The following is a 21,259-nucleotide window of genomic DNA, read 5'->3' as shown; positions in this document are numbered from 1 at the left end:
TCTCACTAGGTAGGCTATGAGATATTGCATCCATTGTACAAAACAATTGCTCCATAACTGTGGATTTAATCATTTGATATGTGGATAACTTTCAGTGGACTAAACAAATAAAAGGTACGATTTTGTTATCAAAAAGCTAGCTGGTTCGTTAAATATGGCAAAGCATATTACAGCCAACTTACAAGGATACATAGATACATGAAGTTTATTGTCACATGCATATAGTTACTGGATGTAAGAAATGCAGTGAAATTATGTCTGGTGTCAGCCTATTTGTGCATTTATGGGGGGGGGGGGGGGGGGTAAAAAGTGCAGTAGAAGAGGGGTTTAGTAGATTAAGTGGCAAGGGCTGCATAAGAAAGGTGGGGGAGGATTGGGATTGGGGGGAACACTAACAAATAGCACCCAAGAGCAACAGGGGCAAGGAAAAACTCCCTTACTAAGGAAGAAACCTTGGGCAGATCCACGGCTCAAGGGGCTAACCCAACTGCCAGGGGTCTTGGTGTGTGTGTTGGGGGGATGACAAGGGAGATGGGATAGTGTGCTGTGTATGTGGGGAGAGGCTTTGTAGGCTACTTGCAGCAGTGAAGCTGAGTTTTTTTGGTAACGCAAACGAGCAGGACTTTTTTATTTTGCATTCATTTTCATTGGCAAAAGCTTGCCTAATAGAAACCTATTTGAGGGAGTTGCAGCTGTTAGCATCAGCACGGTCATATAAAACAGCAGGGCACTAGCCCAGTGATGGATCGTGTAAAATCCCCATCCCCAGAAAGTTTCAAACCAAGCTTGTGCTGATGCATGATCACTGATGAAATTGCTATTTTCTGACACGATTCCCAGGTGCTTCTCTCTGTGAATATTATATTGAGCTCTTTAGCCTAGCATCTTAATGTTGTATTCACAAGGTGAATGACAAATGCTGTTCATGTTCATAAGCCTGGTTATTTATTGAAGGACTTGGCATGTCACGTTTTATATTTTATTATGATCACTCGCATTACCATGGGGTTACTCGTAGGTAGGGCCAGGGGCAGAGTGGCAATCGGGACGGTCGGGAATTTTGCCGGTAGGCCGGCCGAGGTGCGGACCGGCCCATAGAGCTTTTATCGCGGCCGTAAGTCGTGCATGAGAAATGCATTCCGCGAAAATCTCCGAGATCTACTCTTCAGAGTCATTACATTACATGTGGCTGACGCATGTTTAACCAAAGCGACTAACAACATGGTGAACAGTTTAAGTTTTAAAGCATTTCTCTCAACAATTTTAGGACAATTCAAAAACAGAGTACAGTAAGAATAAGTGCATCAGTGAGTGCTGTTTTAAACAGTTGAGTGTCAGTTCAAGACGGGTGGTAAGTGCTAGGATCAGCAAGACTTGTTGTGGTGCAATGAGAGGAGATGTTCTCTAAAGAGCTGGGTCTTCAGGAGTTTTTTGAAGATGGAGAGGGATGTCCCTGCCCTTGTAGGAACTGGCAGTGTGTTCCACCAACGAGGAACAACAAATGAGAATTGGTTTGAGAATGAGTTTGGATTGGATTGAGCGTACCGGTGGTAGAGCTAGACGTTGTTCGTCTGAGGAGCGCAACGGTCTGGAGGTAGGGTATGTCTGTATGAGGGCATTCAAGTCAGAGCCGGAGACTACTTTGTAGGCAAGCGTTAGAGCCTTGAATTTGATGCGGGCCACCATAGGTAGCCAGTGTAGCTGGATGAGCAGTAGAGTAACATGTGCCCTTTTCGGTTGGTTGTAGACCAGGCGCGCTGCCGCATTCTGGATCATCTGAAGGGGTTTCACTGTGCAGGCTGGGAGACCTGTCCGGAGGGCGTTGCAGTAGTCAAGTTGTGAGATGACTATTGCCTGAACCAAGAGTTGGGTAGCATCTTGTTTCAAGTAAGTCCTGATTTTCCGTATGTTGTAGAGTGCGAAACGGCACGACCGGGCAACTGAGGCAACATGATCTGAGAAGCTTAGTTGGTTGTGGAGAACAACTCCTAGATTTCTTGCAGTCCTTGTAGACAGGGAGTCAAATTTGATGTTGATGTCGTGGTGTATGGTAGGTTTAGCTAGGAGGACCAGCAGTTCCGTTTTTGAGCGGTTCAGCTGGAGGTGGTGTGCCTTCATCCATGTAGCTATGTCTGAGAGGCAGTGCGAGATCTGTGCTAAAACCAAGGGGTCATCAGGTGGAAAGGACAGATAGAGCTGTGTGTCGTCTGCATAGCAGTGGTATGAGAAGCCATGCGAACGGATAATCTGTCCCAAGGAGGTGGTGTAGATAGCAAAGAGAAGGGGACCCAGCACTGAGCCCTGGGGGACCCCTGTGGTGAGATGGTGAGGTGCAGATAGCTGTCCAAGCCATGATATGTTAAACGAGCGTCCTGTGATGTAGGATTCAAACCAGGAGAGAGCAGAATAGAGGGTGACAATTTTTCGGGACTCCCGCGGGTTTCCCGCAGCACGGGAGTAAATTTCACTGTTGGTAATGTGATTGGGACGGGACAGGAAATAATAAACGGGAGCTGGCTGGAAGCCAGAGATTATTAACTTAAAAAAATTACGCTGCAATGCAGTGAGTGCGCCCAAAGACGTGAGGCATTTAGTTTTAGAAAAGAGAACCAATTACAACCCACAAAACGTTTGTTGTTTATTGGTAGCCTATCAGAGCAAGACAAGCAGCTGCCCTGTTCACAATCAATCAGCTTCAGCGCTAGGCCCTAAGGCAAAATGGATGCAAAGAAACAGTTACAGGCGAAAGTGTCAGCAAAGGACAGCTCTATTCAATTGCACGAGCTGTCCGGGAAAGCGATTCTCGTTGAGTTTAATGTGTCATGCAATGTTGGGGCATGGCACCTCGACGATCGCATTCCTCAATATATTTATAACCCTGGCGGAACACAAAAAATAGTTTTGTTTACACATAGCAACAACGTTGCTATGCTTCGCTGGTTTAACGTGATGAGAACGATGCAAACTTAACTGATGGGATGAGATCTAACTATGAAATGATTTAAGCATAGCCTACAGCAAAGTCCTGTAACATATGTAATTTTAATGTAGCCCAAAATGATCGGCTATTAACCCTTTAGGCGCCAGAGGTTTTTTTTTAGAAATGTTCGATTTTCACATCTTCATTTCAAAAGGCTATATCTTAAAAGTGATAAGAGATAGATACTTTCTGTAAATTAGAGAAATATTAAGGATGACCCAAAGTTTATGTAGAGATTAAATGTTTATATCTAATTTGCATATTATGACGTCATACATCATTTTCTGAAGGCAGATATTCCCCTTCAGAATCAGGGTCCGCGAATAGAAGACCCAACACTTCATTTCGGGTAAACTTTTTTGATGCCATTAGACGATAATCTAATGCAAATACTCGCTGACGTTGACAATATCGCTCTGATAAAGTGGCTCACACGCACACTAGTTCCGGTATTGCACGCACTGATTCAATGCGCTGTAGCACAAAGTTTTGTTTAAAGCATGACCTTTTTTGGACTCGGGGATGACGTATGACATGTCTGCCAACTAGTGGAGTGGAGGTCGAATGAAATATGACACCCTATTTGACTAAATCAGCCGGGGGGGGGGGCTGTCACGTGATCGGGATATGGCGGGAGTATTTGTGCGGGCTCGGGATGTCACGGGAGTGAAAATTGTTTCCCATGTCACCCTCTAGAGCAGAACCGGAGATTCCCATGTTAGAGAGTATAGAGAGTATGATGCGGTGATTAACCGTGTCAAAGGCAGCCGATAAGTCAAGCAGAATGAGTACTGATGACCGAGCAGTCGCCCTGGCTTCTTTTAAGGCTTCTGTTACAGACAGCAGAGCCGTTTCAGTAGAGTGGCCGCTTTTGAACCCAGACTGATTTGGATCCAGAAGGTTGTTCTGTGAAAGGAAGTCAGAGACCTGTTTGGAGACTGCTCGTTCAATGCCTTTGGATAGGAAAGGCAGGAGTGAGACAGGGCGGTAGTCCTCGACTTGAGCAGGGTTGAGAGAAGTTTTCTTAAGTAACGGTGTTACCCGGGCCATCTTGAACGCTGTTGGAAAAGTGCCAGAGGTTAGCGAGGCATTGATCACATGTGTGATAGCTGGTGCGATGGTCAGGCTGATGGACTGAAGTAGGCTCGTAGGTATAGGGTCCAACAAGCACGTGGTAGGACGGGTACGTGTCAGGAGTCTAGATACCTCACTCTCGGAGAGAGCCGCGAATGCTGAGAGAGATGTTCCAGCAGCCCCTAGAGGTTGTAGGAGTGCGGTATCTGAGTCTGATGCGTTTTGTGGGCATGTAGAGAATTGACTGCTGATTGCCGCCACTTTGTTTGTAAAAAATGAGGCAAGGGTATCCGCAGTAAGACTGGATGGAGGAGGAGGCAACTGAGGGTTGACTGTAGCGATTTGAAGGTTGAGAAAAGTTTTCGAGTGTATGTAGCGCTGTTGATCTTGTCATTGTAGAAAGCCGTCTAAGCAGCAGTGATGCTGGCTGAGAAGGAGGTTAGGAGTGGTAGTTTTTGAGGTCATCAGTTAGTTTGGATTTGTGCCATTTCCTCTCCGTGGCTCTGAGTTTGGTGCGCTGCGATCGGAGGATATCATTTAGCCATGGATGAGAGTGTTTGGATCGAGCTGGCCTTGTGGTAAGACACGACTCTAGACACGAGCTCAGTGTGGAGCAGAGCGAGTCTGTGGCCTCATTAACCTCCAGAGAGGAGAAGGTGTTGAGTGGAGGTAGAGCGGAGGGAACCACAGAGGAAAAGTGGGTAGGAGACAGGTTGCGGATGTTGCGGTGGAACGTGATCATCGGCTGAGGAGCCGGAGGCTGTTCTGTCAGGCTGACGTGATGGATGAAGAAGTGGTCAGAAAGATGGAAAGGCGTCACCATGAGGGTGTCTGTGCTGCAGTTCCGAGTGAGGATCAAGTCAAGCTCTTTGCCAGCTTTGTGAGTAGGTGGGCTTTGAACCAGTTTGAGGTCAAAAGAGTGGATCGGGGAAGTCATAGGAAATCCAACCAACATTTATACCACTCGCTCACTGTCTATATCTCTTCCATGCTGATTTTTGTGTAGACTAGCCTTGATTTTTTTTATCTTAATTCATTTTTGTCTTAATCAGGCATTACAGAACGTTTTCATGGTCACAAATACAAAAAAAATGACAATTGAATTTGTTTCTTTGTTCTAAAATTAACGCAGGCCTAGGCTAGAATGGAGCAAAGCCTCCTGGGAATGGGGAATGTGTTTCTGGTTTATCCAATGAACCGATTGCAGGTCAAGTCTATTTACAGAAATGTAGGGGGATAAATGAGCGGCCCCTCGTCTAATAGCATGACCCTACAAGCGATCAAGTTCGAGGAAAAACGACAGGATTTTTGACAGTCAACAGATTTGCGTGGTTGCTTGCTGTTTTACACATGGATGGAAGGCAGAGAGAAAGAATCTGAATCAGAGAAAGAATCAGAATTTTCCCGGTGGATTTTAGTGCTCCACTCTGCCCCTGGGTAGGGCTGTCACTTTACGTTTGAAAATCGATTGGACCAACCAACACAAGTTTCGAAAACTAAAATAGGGAATCGATTTTAACCAAATATGTACACTATTAACCTGTTGAGGAGTGAATTCTTTAAGACAATGCCATTCCCCAGAGAGTGACTTATTTTCCTGGCTACTTCTAGAATTCTACGCGAACGTTCTATAGTTTCAGTGTTCTTAAAATTGTTTAATGGCAGAAAAGTCCCTGAGGGTAATTGTTGCGTCATGTTATAGAACCTTTTTTGAAAACATTCTAATCACATTTGTGATCGTACTCCCAGGGGCCCAGCTGCATCTGATCACATATTTGTGACTCCTCAACAGGTTAATTTGAAACAAATAAAAAAGATAGATGTAGCAAAACTCACAAACAATCAGAAAAATAACAAAGAATTCCGAAGTGCACTACGCATTGCGAAAGCTAAAAAGAAAATTCCCACCAGTTTTACGCACCGGAAACAGCTGTTTCAAACGGCTGCTGTGCTGCTGGTGTTTTGCCAAAAAATGGAGGACAACGCGATCAACCTGTGCGACACAGAGACGAGTGATAGGCCCTAACTTGAGGAGTTCGATATGGAAACACTTCGGGGTTTGGGTATATCAAACTATGGAGAAGGACAAAGCGGTATACAAACTGTGCAGTCGTGAGTTCTACGTAGGAGAAATTTGTTTGACCTGTCGCTAAGCCCCGCCCCCCATTGTCACCGTGTGAAAACTCGGACAAACAAACCAGACTTGATTAGAAATACATTGTGGACAACAGCAGCTGACAGTATATGAAAGCAGGCTTTGAGGACGTTTTGGTCGATAAAGGATTTACTTTCCTCCAGAAGCTATCAAAAGGGACTTAATTTTGCTTTAGAATACATACAAGGTGACAAGCAGTTGTGGCGAGTAGCCGTGCAAATCACCATGCAAAAAACACTGACGTTAATGCTAGCTAGCTAGCTAGTGGAAGATTGATGCTAAGATATGTTATGTTACTTTAATATTTGATGTATTAAGAATATAGTATTTGGTTAATGAGCATTTTCATCTTGTTATTTAACAGGGAACCTGTGGCCACGTTGTTGGCTTAGTAGCCTACATTACGTCGAGCTGTTGCAAACACGAGAGACGTCCTGTAAGCTACTGTTGATGAAAATATACCCCGTTTTCTAGCCTCTCGGGGTACCGGCTATCAGTATTACATGTCCCCCATGCAAAACGTTTGACCATGGTTATCCGTCGGGGTTTTTTGAGTTAATAAACTTCATAAATAACCATTAATTTGTCATTTTATGCCTCCTCCCTGCTGTTTCCTATGGAGTTGTCCGAGCTGATGTCAGAGTCCTGTTGAGGCTTGACTGTCATTGGCTCATCAGCGTTCTAAGGGTGGCGCTTAGCGACAGGTCAATTAGCAAGTTTAAAACTCAAAATTGAGCTTGGTAAACAAAATATTTTAATTCAGCACCCTCAAATTGTGTGAAATAGCCCCTTTACCGACTTTTCCTCAAATTTACCAACAGGACTTTTTCTGAACGTTTGTTAGCTATCTGCTCTCCCTCTATTGGTGATTCTCCTGGTATTGAACATCTTGAACAATATTGTGCTCTTGAACAGTCCATCGCAGCTCAGGTGCTTTTGAACGTTTTTTTCAGGTAGGCCGGAGCTCCGGTCTGCTGTTGTTCTCCAGGAAGCACTTTGAAGCCAGCCAGCAGATCAGCAGTTCAGCAAATCTTCAAAAGGGAAAGATCCTCTATCGTTAGCGTGGAAACATTCACACTTCCATCCACCAGACGCTGGTTAAGGCAGCTAGATAGCATGACCGCTCAGCAACAAGTCAGTATTAGATCCCACATAGACACTGAAGGGGCAGCTCTGCATCAGCAGCAGTTGGACTTCAGGAACGCAGAAACAGAGATGAGGTTTGGTTTACATGTAGAGACCCTCATTATGCTACTGTGTAAGTGTGGTGCTATTTTGAGACTTGTTAGTGGTATAGAAATAGCGATTTCTTTCTACTGTACGTGTGCCCCAAAGGCTAGCATTAAACGCTAATTAGCGGTTTGCAATAAAACTGGTCACATTCGACTAGCATGAAAATAAATCCCAGCGAACGGTCGAACTCGGTACACATGTGTTATTAACCCCTAGGTTCATTTTGCGCCGGAATTGTCCTTTAAGATCTGATCAGACCTTCTGTCTGTTCTTGGTGTGTCGGTCACTGGGGTTGCTCTCCGGATCTACTCCACATCCCTCTCGTGAAGCTGTGTTCATCCCTCTTGTCCCCTTCTGCTGTGTTGGGTGAGCTCTGGTTGGTCCCACAGAAATGTTGGTTTCACAGAGATCTCTGCTCCTTCAAAATGGAGTCATCAGGGGCCTGTACTACGAAGGGAGTTTAACCTACCCAGATGTAATCCAGGGTTTCTTTGTTAAACCAGGGTTGACAAAACCTGGTTATCTTAAGTGGTGTTAATCGGTACTACGACGCTGATTATGAAGTTGATTTGTTGAGCCGGGGTTAACCTAATTGGAGTTTGTGCGCGTTCACATAAAAGGGGCGGGTTGCAGCGCAAGTCACCACTTTCAATGATGACGCGATCACCTTATTTTACGGATGAATTATTATGACAAGTTATGAGGAATTAAAACCCACTCTACAACAAAAATCAAATACGTCGGCAGTGAACAAAGCAAGGCTGTTGGCAACGTATTGCAGATCGGGTAGCCTAAATGCCTAAAAGTAATGTTTTATTCCCACATGTTCTTCAAATATGTGTTACAGAGGATTAGTAGCTTGCAGAATGTCTGAAATGAGTTGAAATAATTAAATAGCCTATTTTGAGTTCATAGAAAGGCCTACAGATGCAACCCAATTCAGAAGTGGGCATATAGATTACAGTAATAAAGATAATTGAATATTTGGTAGCCCCCATTGACTGATTTAGTGTATGCCTAATCCTGTGAACATTTCAGATGCAACACTATTGCCAAACGCACATGGCAGCAGGTGAAAATGAAACACAAAAACATTATTCAGAATAGTAGGTTTATATAGTTATAGCTTGCATTAATATTTCTTAATTATGAAAACATGTAGGCCTAGCTTATAGCCTTCACTTGGCCTCTGTTTTACAGCTAACAAGAAAAAGGTGTCTTTGAACACTACTGTAGGAGGAAAGGCACCAGCGTGTTTTACAGTAGCAGAAGAGTTGGCCATCGCAAATAATAGTGGAAGGCCGATTATGGAGGGGGTTAAGGGAGGCATTCGGTCGGATTCTGGTGCTGTGGAAATGTGTAGCCTTTATGTGCAGGGTACAGTAATATGACATTCAATTCAACAAGTTTGTTAAAATTGTGATTTTAATTTATTAGGCCTACTGTAGGCTAAGTCCGATTTATTTTAGGCTATTCTTGCTCAGATGTTCAGCATACTGTAGGCCTATGTCCGATTTATTTTCGGACATACAGTATTCTTGCATCACCGATGGAATACATGAATGTCCACGTACGGGCATTGCTATGAGACGTCTTCCTAGATCATCTGACAAAGATAACGAATTCCCTCGGCTGACAATCTATATCTTCATAGAGAATATCGTCCGGGTAGGCTATATATATTTTCTGGCGGTCTCTAAAACCCCTCGTCCTGCGAAGAGAGTCCCTCACGATTTGCGCTCCAATGTCGTAGACATGTCTCGGGAGAAATTGTTAGTGGAGGGGTGGTACTTATAAAGGGTGTGGTTAACGGAAACCTCGGGTTAACCAAGAACATAACCTGCTCGGAGCAGGTTTGAGATGCAGCGTAAATTGCCATGGCAGCATACCTCGGTTAAAACATATCCAGCTTTCGTAGTACGGGTTAATCGGGAAGTTATGCCACGCGTGATGAAGTTACTCTCGAAGTTACCCAGATAAGCCAGTAACCCCGCTTCGTAGTACAGGCCCCTGGTCTTGTCTGGTTTGTTGACAACTCCTGGTCTCTGGTTCATCTTTCGGCTCTTCAGAATGGATTTTGGTCTTTCTTTCTCCTTGAAGTGGGCTTCTGGTCTCTGGACTTATCCGGTTGGACTTCCCTTACCACCACTTCTTGTTTTCTTTTTCTTAGGTGTCTGAAATGATAACTTAAGAGAAATGTTGCATCCCCCCCTTTCCCCGCAGGCTGATGCTGATTCATTTTCAAATTCGCAAAGATGCTTTGTAATATAGTACCAGTGTAGGCATCTCATTAAGTTGTATAAAGACCAAAACATCTCATCCATATTCATTAAACAGTGTTCTTGGGAAGCAAAGTTTCTTGAAGAGCCCAAGTCCTCAAAACTAATTTAACATGCTATCTAAACACGTCACCATTGTTATCAAATATCGACCATCCCCCTTTGGATCGGCGGCACACCCTTGTCCGCCAGATCCGCCTTGAACTTGTAACAACATCATCTGAACAACAGGCATTTCTTCTAGGCAGGGCAAAGGTGTGACGTAATAACAAAAATAAAATTCAAAGTCAAAAAGAATCAAATCAAAGACACTTGGAACGTAGACATTAATAATAACACTAGATACATGCTCATTGCAAATGTTTACAATTGTGTTCCCCATATAAACCATATAAATAAAATACAGTAATCTGGACTTGCCCTAGTCAGAATGACAAAGACACATGAAAGGAATGAAAAATAATACAACAAACATAAATTGTCAGTCCTGATTGCATTAAACATTGGCTCAACATTAAAGACATCACCTAGCCAACCTGGAAATCAATTAGTCTTATAAGCATATTATAAGAGAGTAAAAAATCTTGCAATCATTTAGTGTGGAAGACAAAGGTAACAAAGACACAAACAAAACCGCTCTGACATGGCAGAAATTCATAAAAACGATATTCAAAGTTATTTGAAAGTATACCCACAGTTATGGTAACAATTACAGTAATTGACATTTATAAGAATTCCATTTGGTACAAAACTGTGTGTTACCGTTGGAATCAAGTTTCCACAAATACACATACCCACAGCTGGCCAGCACATACATGTACACTCACACATTCATTCATTCTGGGCCCATGTTGACAAGAATAGTGACGAGACAGACAAGACAAACTCATCATGTTAGTTACAACACATAACACTGAACATAGAAAACTCCATCTTCAGTCAATGTGTCATGTGTTTGTCGAACAAAATAAATGTGTTGTGCGTTGCACCGGTGCCATTCACTTGTACTCATTCTCTCTCTCAAAAAAGGTTTCATTACGCCCACAAACATTGTTATCTTTTGATAGTTTAGGGTAACCATGCCAATATAAAGGAATGGAGTATAGGGTGCAGTTGCTACCTTTGTTTAAGATGACTGTCGCATCAGTGGGTTGAAAGTTAATGATGACCCGTTACTTAACCTCTTTTGAATTCATTTTTTGTGGGATTTTCGATTGCAATTGTAATGGATTGAACATTGCCAAAGGGCCTATGCATCTCCCACGACGTATTTTGTCAAATGAAACGTGCAATGATGAAGCTGTTCATATTGGCTATCGAGAGGCAAGACCAGAGCTTTGCCATAAATGTGAATGGTAAAATGGCAATCTGAGTATCTTTATGGCAATGTGTATTTAAAGTTTCATAATTTTAAAACAAAATGTGAAACATCACTCAGCGCTAATGCAACACTAACGCTAATGCTATACATTATAGAAAACACTTGAAGACAAAAGGTAAATAGCGTTGAAAAAGAACTTGGGTGTGATTAGAAATTGCCCAAACACTGGTCATTACACCCATACAAGCTATGCTGTGATGGTCAAAAAGTATTTTGCTTGCCACTGCCAGCTTACTTCTGTGAAATGTCCCTGTTCTACAAATTTGTGGTTAAAAAATGTCTAGCGTTGGTTTTTCCAGCAGCGGTGCTGTTGATCGTAGGAAGCCCCCCCCCAAAAAAAGAGAAACATTTGGAAAAAATGACTCCTTAAATTGTGACTTCTGGTGGATTTTGTGAAAGAAATGGACAGATTGAGTTACAAATTATGACATAACCATCAACACAAGCATGATTATTGCAGTACTTGAACAGGATTATTATTCATGTTTTTCTTTCACCTTTTTCATTTACGTTATTAGTATTAGCCACTGTACAACTGTACCATGTAGGCCACTGTACAAACTATTACTATTTAGAATATACAGTGCTGTGCATAAGTTAAAACATTTATATATAATGTATTTATTTACGATACATGATGCATTAAAAATAATTGATGTCCTATTTGTTTTTTTAATTAAGGCATTAAGACAAAAGGCAAAATATGTTTTTATTCCTCCCTTTAGTCAATTTCAGCATGGGTGTCTTAACTTTTGCACAGCACTGTATAAACTATATAGACTTCTCTTTCATGCCATTACACTGTATTGGTGCTGTGCAAGTCGAATTGAGTGCCTGTCACTTTAATGCCGTGACGGCCCGTGACGCTGGCTTGATTATCACGGTTTTAAGCTAACTTAGTAGCGTTGTTGTGCATGGTGCATAAGAATATGTGGATGAAATTAATTATGTTTCCCATGTCATTTGGTAAAATAAATGGTCAAAAATTCGAAGAAAATTCACTTGGATTATAGCAGATAAGTGTCTTGTATCATATCTATAATTTTGATGAGCTCTACAGGAATTACAAACTATCTCAGATGTAAATGCTTGCGTATCCTATTACTCAAATTCAATTAAACCCACCAATAGGCTAGCTAGACCTTAGTTTCACAGCCTAGGTATGTTAGCAACACAGGGCTTGAAAGCATTGCCTGTATCACAAACAAAAACGAAACAATGCATGGATTTATCTGGGAATAGGCTACTGAAGGTAGGGGCAAGCTATCTCGCTGGCGTGTTTAATTTGGTTCCCAGGTTAACATAATGTAGGCTACGTTTTTTTGCACAAAATTGCGTCTGCTAATAAACTTAAACATAAACACAAACAAGCGTGATCTCCTGTGGAATCCCTGACTGCGCCTTCAACGTTAGCCTACTATTATTTGCTGACATGAAACCTGAACGAACGGCAGCTGTTCCTGAAGTTCACTTGCGTCTATTTTTTTTTTTTAATTAGGCAACTCTTTTTGCAGTGGCGCTTGAATTCCAGGAGCGGCGCTGCGCCGCTGATGAATACATTGTAGGGGAAACACTGGGTTCACTCCCTCTATTACGACATACCGTTATTACGACATGCCCCTACTCCGATTTTTTTTAGTACCGCTATTCCAACATTACCAATACTCATTTTCAATTTATCTCAGCAGTTCCTGTATCCTATCAAATTCCAACATCCTAGATGCATGGATGAGCTTTAGTCATCTGCACCTGCAGCTACATCAACAATCCACCTGCCATCCACTCCAAACAATGTTTTTTTCCCAATAATTGATATCGGCACACATTTCAGTCAAAACCTCAGGTGATTTTGAACTGGCCATGTGAATAAATGTTAAACATTAGCCTATGTAAAACACAGGTAGCTCTCCTCATTTTATTCTCTAAGCAGGGGAAAACGGTCGGAAACTCCATACATCAAACAAACTCTGTGCGTGCAGGCCACCTATATTAAGTAATTAATGGCTGTCAATCAATGGCCAATTGCGCAAAGACGGGCGGAATTCTTATAACCGGACTCTCGCCAGATGAATTTAGTTTCTCCTAGCGAGAGTCAGGTTAGAATTCTTACGCTCCAGTAGCCTAAACCACTTCAGTGAACGTTCAAATAACCCCCAGAGTTCAGTGTCCATCAGGGTGTTCAAACTGGATGTGCGATATATTCAAGTTTTGTTTTTTCATGCATATTAGAGGACAATGATAAAGCCATGTGCGATGCATTTTGGCTTGCCGGCAGGTTGGATAAACTCAATTTACTACACAATAATGTAGGCTAGGAATATATCTTTTATATATCATGCGTGCAGTTGTTGAATTGCACATAACATGTCTGCATATTTATTTAGTCTTCTTTCTCTCGACTCTAGGTTAGCGCATGCATTAGGCCTATCATGGCCTTATAATTGTGCAAAGACAGGTGGGATATCCGACGCTCCTTTTACAGTAAACCACTTCACAAGGAACGTTCAAATAACCCCCAGAGTTCAGTGTCCATCAGTCCCAACATTTAGAAACATAATCGAAAAGTCCAAGCGTGAATTGGGTGTGTTTTGATTTTGAGAGAGACTGGAGAAGGGCCGTATGCCTAACAGCAACTGCGATAACCTTGTCTCTTGAAGGCTATCCTTACCTCCAGATATCCACATCTAATGAGGGTCGGCGACTATCCAATAGCCTACCCAATACTATTTGCAATAGGCTACCCTCGATATACATATTGTTGGAAAGCTTAGTTTATGGCCGTTCGTGTGAGTACAATAACTTAATTTTGTAAATTTTACCAAAACGACTGGTTTCGCCTTGCAGGGTCACATTTCATTTGTTGTCTTATCTTTTTTTATTCAAAACAATTCGTAGGTATCCATACTCAAGTCTAATTACCACCAGACACAAATAATCATCACCTTTAAATCCTCTCTCTCTCTCCAAAATCTCTTCCTGGTGTGTGTGAGGTACACTTTTGGACTCCTTGAGACGCGACTAACCTTTCGGTTGAAGTTATTGTGCGTAGGCTAGAATCCAATCCTGTTGCCCCTGCTAGTTATTAATGTAGCCTTTTATTGTTTTTTTGCCATGAATCATCTGAGCTGTGATGAAATCGTGTGTTGTTTAAAGTTGGGATTACTGTAGGCCTAGGCTATACTGCCCATATTGGAATAAAAAAATAAAGGCCCACCCTAGGCCTACTTCGCAAAAGTTCATTACGTTAAAAAATCCTGGCTACACCACTGTTATTAATGACCTTGTGTTAGAATGGAAAAAAAAATTGTCACAGTAGTGGGACGCTTGAAAATTAATGTGAATGCCGCCACTTCGACAATTAGATGCCAATGTCTAAGTAGCGGCATGTCGGAATAGCTGCATTGCTTTCTGTAGCCTACTTGACAGTCCCCGTATAAATACACCTCTCCTCTGTCTACCTTAGTTTTTCACACCCATTGTTTCCCTAATTATTCAGATCAATCAACCTCCCAGCAGCTATCCCCAAAATGCCTTTTTTCCAATCAAACTCACGCCTATATTTCTCAAAAATGCATGCAAAATGTGATGGCACAATTTACAGACACTTAACACTAGCTGTGCTTTAACGCATACTTTAATGCACTCTACAGACAAGCATAAACTTTGACGTCACATACTCACACACACCCGCGGCACACTCTTGATCACACTCACACTTAATGACACTCAATGCCATACCTGTCAACACTCCCGTTTTTCCCGGGTTTCTCCCGTATTTCAAGGTCATCTCCCAGCACCCTCCCGTTTTATTATTTCTCCCGGAAAACTCCCGTAATTTGCATGGCCATCAAACTTCATTTTAAAATCATTGATCCATTCAGGTCGCCAGATTGTGTATGAAATACACCCTACACATACACGATCACTTAGTTTCAATTTCAACCGTTTTGTCATAGGCTAAAACCTGGCAACCCAAAACCCAAATAAGGAAGCGGGTGCCGACTGCGCAGCCTGAGTCTCGTCGTAAGCAAGCGGGCTAGTTGAATGGCCTACTCCAGAACTAGCTGTTGTGAAATTTTTGGGAATTTAATTGATTAACACATCACATAAACTGTTATTGAGTGTTGTTGATACACTGAACTTGTGCCCTCGGAACCAAATCTGACAGCAAGCAACTTTGGAGTTTTGGAATTAGGCTGCAGGCAGGCAGCTGGTGGATAGCCTACATAACTGGCATGCGTAAGTTAATGGTGTAAGGTAAAAGCAACGACCGAAATGCAGTGTTGAAACACGTGTATGAAACGTATTAAATATGCAAACACAGATCCGGTATAAACACTGACCCCCCATCCCCCCGAAAAAAAATCTCCCGTTTTTGGAAAGCTAAATGTTGACAGGTATGCTCAATGCCCGTCGGCAATACTACTGGCAGTCGTCAATGAAAGCCAAAATATGATAATAATAATTGATAGTAACGACCTCTCTTACTAAAAAGTGGTCAACTTCATCCATGGAAAACCTGAACATCTAATTCATCCACTGAAATTTTAACCGTAACTAATCAGTCAATTTAACAGTAGCCAGTGGGAAACACAAAAACATACCCCCATACACATACAAAACATGCGCGCTGACGCTTTAATTCTCCACTCGCAGGAGAATTGTCCACTCGCAGGACATCCGGGAAAACACTCTAATCCTCACACTCACAGGAGAATTTGTCCACTCGTAGGACACGTTTCCCATCTATTCCTCTTGTCGGAATGGGCAAACACTCTGGACGATGTCAAGTCCAGTCCACTTCACAAAGACATTTACTGACTGTAGGAAATACATTTAGGCCTACCCCTTTAAGGATAGGTCCGAAGGCCTTTTTAAACACAGTTTAAATGTGTACTTCAGCGTCTTTCAGCATCATACCACACTTAGTTGTGCTGACTGCCCTCCGTCCGCTGCCTGGCCATCCTGCTGTCTGATCATGGATGGGCCCGAGACGTCGCCCGCAGACTGAGTTCTCCCAAAACTGGAAATCAGCTTCCTCTATTTCGCGACTTAGATGACCCATGGCGACGTCCGGTTGTCCCATCCACGCCCAGAGATTGAGGACCCTGCTCGCAGCGCCAAATGTTGTAAGAAAAATTGAGTGCAAGCAGACCGAGGCAGGTTTGAAAACTGAAAACATGGTGAAATATTTATTGGTTAACAATGGTGGAACTACGAGCTCGGAGGCCAGCATAGCTCACCGCTTATGGCCAGAGGCGGTCTTAACATAGAGGCATAGGTAGGCGCTGCTTAGGGGCCCCCTACCAGTAGTCTTAGTAGGTGGGCCCCCAACCAACCGAAAAAAAAAAAAGAAAAAAAAACCCTTATCATCATGAACGCTTCTAAAGTATGGTAAATTGTAATAATATTCTTAAGAAATACTTAAAATATTGACATAGTAGTTAAAATGTCCAGTTCATGGTTATGTCCCTACACATACACCCCCTACTTCCACAATGAAATGGACTAGTCTGTAACGTGCGTTGCGCGAAAGATAAACACAAAGGACGACTGGGAAAGTGTTGACAATTTAGCGATTCTGTCGCTAGATTACGTTTTGCCCATCCCTATAGACCCTTTCAACAAGGTAAACAAAAACAATGCTTGAACGTTCTATTTGGGCCCCAATCTACTTCCTCTGCATTAAGATAACATATGGAATGTTAAAAAAGAAGTCTTGTGGGGCCAACTATGATGCTGATAATGGAACTCTCTTGAAAGGGTTCATAGTGAGAGAAATGGCATCTAGCGACTAGCGACAAATTTGCTTATTTCTTGCAACGATGGCAAACTCTGTTTCGTTGTTGAAACGTCAGAAAATCTCCCCTCTCATGCCTGTTTCGTTAGTGAATTAGGCCTACATCGCGAATTCGCCCAAAGCGTTAGCCTACCCCACGATAATAAAAGTTACGACTGGCTTATGTGGTATCAGCCCATGTTATTACACGGAAGTAGATGTTCTATAAATCTAACAGCTCAGAAAACTTCACTGGAAGGTTCAGCAAAAACAAGACGACAGGGAAACAGGGACATGCTTGCCAGCATCGTTCAACATGCACATTGAACAAAGGAAAGTAGGCTACAACTTCATTCACAAAGTAGATAGTTCAAAATCGAGCATACAAGTAAAAAAAAGTAGAAAAACCTAGGCCTATAACATTTGTTTAGGCTATGTAACATGTTGTCAATGCAGGGCAGACTGTCGGCTGGAGTAGCCTAAAAAAAACAAAACAATTCTGTCGGTCTGTCCGAGTGACATTTAAGCCTAGCCTAAATATATCCAAAATATAGCCATTACCTAATTGTGTAGGCTACCCTATGGTGAAATTATAATCAGATGTCATGCAGTGCAAAGCAGATGCAGCAGTTGGGAATAGGTTGGAAATGACTGCATTTCAGCCACCTGATGGTGTATATGACAAGATAGTACAGAAATTTAAAGTGTAGGCCTACCAATTAATATATAAGTATTAAAACAGTTATTTCAAGAAGTTGCCTATATTAATATGAGTAGGAGAAAAGCAAACAGGCGTAAAGGGGAATTAAAGGGCCATCACCAGGGTTTTTTAGGTGGTGGTAGGGGGGGAGTCGAGTTCTCTGTTGGGTTGTTGTGACTATTAGTTTGTGTAGTGCTACACTTTGTGTGTTCTCTGCTTTCCATCTTCATTTTGGAGTAAAGAAGTGTATGCAGGGTTTAAAGGGGAAGGGTTTTTTCTCCTCTCCAACCTTTACTTTCCCGTAGATTAGCTTTACCTGCCTATCCACCATTCAGTCGGTAGGCTACATTTTTTTTTCGTTCTCTTTTAAAGATCGAATGGGGGGGGGCCCATACATACCTTCGCCTTGGGCCCCCAATTTGCTAAATCCGCCACTGCTTATGGTGGCGGCCGACTGAACCTCCAGAGCTGCGTCTTCCCTCTGCATTTAAAGCGTAGCCCACCTTCTTTGATTGTGTCAAGAGGAAAGGACTGGTGTACATTTTAGGACATCCTCAGCTGTCAGACTCAGGTGTCAGACATCAGATGAAAAGGCATCAGGTCTCAGAAAAAGCCAGAGTCAGACGAAAAGATCTCAGATGAAAAGTTATCAGTCGGGTATCAGGCATCAGATGAATGGAGTCAGGTCTCAGAAAAAACGGAGTCAGACGAAAAGATCTCAGATGAAAAGTTATCAGAAGCCGAAAAAATATCCCGCGTCATCACGACTTGCATCAAAATGCGACCAAACGTAGTCTACTGTGTGAGAGCGAGAAAAGGAGAAGACAGTGATACAGAACAATGAGTTTAATATTTTGCTTAATACATTTATTCTGTCAGTGCCATGTCGTGTTTATGCGCTGGGTTAGATGTAGAAATGATAAGAAAATGTAAAAAGTGACCCAATGCTATATACATTTTTAGCCAATAACGGTAATATTTGTGTTTTAACGTAGGGTAGCTAACCTTTGCTAACTTGAATTGCAGACCTGGTAAGAATTTCATGTAACGTTAACCTAATTAACTTCATGTTTATTTAATTTTTAGAAAATGGATAAAGTGCAACAATATGAGCGATTAAAAAACGAACTGGAAAATGGTAAGTTTTGGGGTATTTACAATTTACTAGGACTGGACTGTCAGTCATTTGTTAACAGTAGGTACATTAGTCTACGTGTGAAAATGTGTAATGTTAGCTATCTTACAGTGATACAGTAACAAATGGCAATGCTAGCAAAGGTAGATTTATCTATGAATCTTCAAATTGAATGCCGATATAGTTTAATTAATTTTTTTCAGTTGAGCTGGCTCGAGCTTAAGAATTTCATTACTTATAATTAATTTTATAAGTACATGACAATAAAACTACTTGAACTACTTGAACGTGATATTTGTGCTGCTGCATCAACGGTGCAGGTGAAGGGGGCACTGAGCAAAACTAAATCTTAATGGCGTAACGCTAGCGTTGAACAAGCTGAGCGTTGAACTTGGTTCAACTTTCAAAGCCCAACGCAACGACAAACCGTTTGTGTTTCTTAGGAACGAGATACAACTTATTATGGTCTGAGCGTTGCGTTATGTTTGCCGCTGCCGCTGGTTGATGTGATCCTCACCTCACCTAACATGTAGAGGCAACACGGTGATTAACAAACCCTTGTCTCAACCACGTTTGAGACTTCTTGCAGGCATCACATTCACAATTTGAATTTTCTGTTTCAATAATTGGACATTGACAGGGACAACAAGGAGGCAACGAGGTCGGGGCGCTATTAGAAAATTATATTGGAGGAAACCCCATAACGGGTCATAATGCAAGGGCATGAAACCTATGATGACCTCATTTCCATAGGACAGGAAAAGTTCTGGCCTGATTGCGCCGAGAGTGAGTTCACCCTATGCCATCAGGTGGAGCAAGGAGGATTTCATGAGGGAACATTCAACCATGGCCGAGATGTCCACACCATGGAAGAGAACATTATTTGTAGGCCGAAAAGAATTAGGTAAATGGTTAAAGGTTTTCTAAGTCATAACAAACTGTGTTCCAGCTAATCACGACGAGAAGGATGCACATTCATGACAGTTTCTGGAATCACAGGAGGGAGGGGCGAGCTAGCTCTCTGTTTTGTTTCATGATGTTTAAAACGTCAAGAGAAGTGATATCACCCAACTGTGCATAGAGAACTTTTAATATGGTGATAATTATTTTGATGTGAATGTTGGTTATTTTGTGGTTTGGTACTTTTGCTCATATTGTCTATATTTATTACAGATGATTTAATATGACTTTGTTGATGACCAGACATCAATGTTAGGTATGTTTACCTGCATGTCTGTCAATACTAAATCATTGAGGGAACTGAGGGAGTAAGTATGTGTGCCAGTGTGTTTTCACTATTTTTCAGTCTGATATGTTTTATGTTTTAGATGAGCCCGCTAAATCAGATGTGGCAGGAAGTTTTGCCAGTGAGGTAAAATCATTATGTGCTCTGATCTTGAACCCACAATTCATGAGGCTCTTGTCAGTGTTGTGTATACAGATTTTGTGCAGATGTAGAACAGAGATTTATGCAATCATGCAAATTATGGCTGTTTGTGTTCAGTTCCCTGTGGATTCAGGGAATAGTGCAGATAGAGGCACAAACGATTTTCCATTAGGGTCATCTGGTGTAGAGGAGGCTGTAGACCAACAATGGTCGCCAGACAGTGCCATCGATGGAGGTGTTGAATGTGAAAGTGCTGGAGATGTTACTGCATCTTCCAGTTCCTTTGTGCCATCATGTAAGTACTGTTTTTCTTATCAGATTTGTCTTTGAATAGGATCATTTTAAGCCTTGGTTGAGGTCAAGCAAGGGAAAGATTAAAGTTTTTGCCAAAGGTGCCATAGCCTGAAAATGTAAATGTGACTGAAGCAGCACACAGTAGGTGCTTGATTATGTATTTTGTTTGCACCTGCAGTGTACCTTCCTCGTCTTCCGTATGTGGACACATCTTTGATTACATACGATGAGAATGTTCTCCTTGGAGAGAGGGAACATTTGGGAAAGTATATGGCGGTTCCTATCAGGTTACTCCCGCAGCGATTTGGCCCGGAAAGAGATGAGGATAAAGATATCCAGCATGAAATTAACGTGTCCCTGTAAGAACTAGATTTAATTATAGATTTGTGTATAGTTGTCTGTGCTTTTCAACATTTTGTGTCATTTGTATTTCATAAAGCTGTAAAGTATTCTTACTGCATTGTGTTCTTTCCTAATTTCACAGGAGACTGTCTAATCCTAACATAGTTAGACTGATGGCAGCTGCCCGATCTGATTTGTGCTTTTTGCTGGCGACGGAATACATTCATGGTGCAACCCTGGATGCTGTGATCCATTGCAACAACTGCCTTGTAACGGTACAAGTATTTATTTAAAATGTGTGCATTTTAAATATTTTAAAGACAATGTCTTACGCTTCTGCCAGCCGTAATGCAACTGCCTTTGGTAGTTTGTGGCCAATGCGGTTGTCTCTCACACACACACACACCTACTTTAGCAAAGTAAGCCTTAATGGAATCCTGCTGTTGCATAGACAGTCGGGCGTGCAAGCAGACTCGCAGAGATCCATTTTCTCGTCATCGTAACAGCATCACTCAACATC

At 42.1% G+C, this 21,259-nt stretch overlaps 1 long non-coding RNA gene across 1 annotated transcript; it reads left to right on the top strand.

The window, feature by feature from the left end:
- Nucleotides 1–38: 38 nt before the first annotated feature.
- On the top strand, nt 39–12,678 carry LOC121688485. The gene is made up of 3 exons (XR_006024605.1): nt 39–114; nt 8,308–8,310; nt 12,668–12,678. It is a non-coding gene; the product is annotated as an uncharacterized LOC121688485 (long non-coding RNA).
- Nucleotides 12,679–21,259: the final 8,581 nt, after the last annotated feature.

Source organism: Alosa sapidissima, chromosome 17, assembly GCF_018492685.1.
Source record: "Alosa sapidissima isolate fAloSap1 chromosome 17, fAloSap1.pri, whole genome shotgun sequence".
NCBI classification, from domain to species: Eukaryota; Metazoa; Chordata; class Actinopteri; order Clupeiformes; family Clupeidae; genus Alosa; species Alosa sapidissima.
This window is presented reverse-complemented; position numbering and strand designations above follow the sequence as displayed.